Here is a 1,423-nt window from a genome sequence, read left to right as displayed (position 1 = left end):
TTAATCGTGATGACGGATTAATCCACGTTAATGTTGACAGCTCAAGTTTCAAAGCAAAAATGAGTTAATGACAATAAGAGTCCTGCTAGTGACAGCTTAGAGTCAGTTTATATTTGTGTATTTTTTGACTTGGTTTCTCTAATGTTTCTAATGCAAAGAACATTGCATTTTGTTGCTATATCGATATTGTAGTTGGTCCTAACATGAGAAGTTCCGAGTGGGTTTTGCTCTGATTTAGGTGCTGTATTGTGAGTATTAATTAATTTATGTATTTCATCGACACTGACAGTTAAAGAACATTTTAAGAAAAATCTTTAATTATAAATGATGCCATAAGGACAAAACATAATTAACATCTTGCAATGATGTGTATGTCTGTGGATGTTTCTCGAAGCTTTTGAAGACTGGTTTGCTTTGACTGATCTACAAAGGATTTCAGTATTTGGTGAGTTTAATTCAGAATCCTTCATTTTCATTGATCTCCCTTTCATTTATTTGTTGACATTTTGATGCGCTGCCTTGAATATTACTGGTATATGATATGAAGTTTTACTAATTAAAAAAAAATTAATTCATACTTACCTGTAATTTCTGTGTCTGAAGAGACATGTAGTTGTGTCACACAAACATGTATAGAATCATTTTATTTCTTTCATGCTTCATCATTAGGTTGGATGTCTGTTTATATTCAGAGATAAGAAAGAAATGTGCTGACTGTTTTCCCTCTCTTGAGTGAAAATGCAATGGCTTTAAGACTAATGCATAATTTTGATATTTTACAGATCTAATATTTCCCCAGTGAAAAGCAATTATCGGTCTTCATTTCACTCTGAGTGTCACTGTATCCAAACTGCATTTACTGTAGCTGCCACATTATCTGTGTGTCTGACAGAGATGGACAAAAACGGAAAATTTCAAAAGCACCAAATAAAATTCAAAACAGCTTTATTGAAAGCTCTAACTAAAATACAAAGATAAGCAGGTCCAGAAGAGAGAAGAAAATGTTGGGATTTATTTTTAAGAAAATAAAGGCTAATATCTTATAATTAGCATCACATATTTGTGTTTTATACTTTATTGCACGCCCTTCTCTAAGGAATTTGAGGGGAAGGGTCTGTCTCACTGGTGAAGGCATCACTAGTCGGAAATTTCTGGGGTTTGGGGAGCTGTGTTTCTGCTTATCTCTTTATACAGGTCTGGTGATGGGTGAAGTGGCGTCTCTAAATAAGGAGATGCCCAGGAAGTTGCAGAAAAAGACACGTGAGCCGACATCAGACCTAAGACCTAAACTATCACACATATTAAAAAGTGCTTACTGCCTGGGCGCGGGAGCCTTTTGCCTCTGAGGCAGAGAGAGGAAGCCCATGGCGCCACGGAAAACAAATTTGAAATTCTAACCGTTTTGATAATCAATTGTGAAAAC

This window comes from Pundamilia nyererei, unplaced genomic scaffold (genome assembly GCF_000239375.1).
Source record: "Pundamilia nyererei isolate P.nyererei 1_Seehausen unplaced genomic scaffold, PunNye1.0 scaffold00007, whole genome shotgun sequence".
Taxonomy (NCBI): Eukaryota; Metazoa; Chordata; class Actinopteri; order Cichliformes; family Cichlidae; genus Pundamilia; species Pundamilia nyererei.
The sequence above is the reverse complement of the archived record's forward strand: the minus strand, read 5'-3'. Positions refer to the sequence as shown.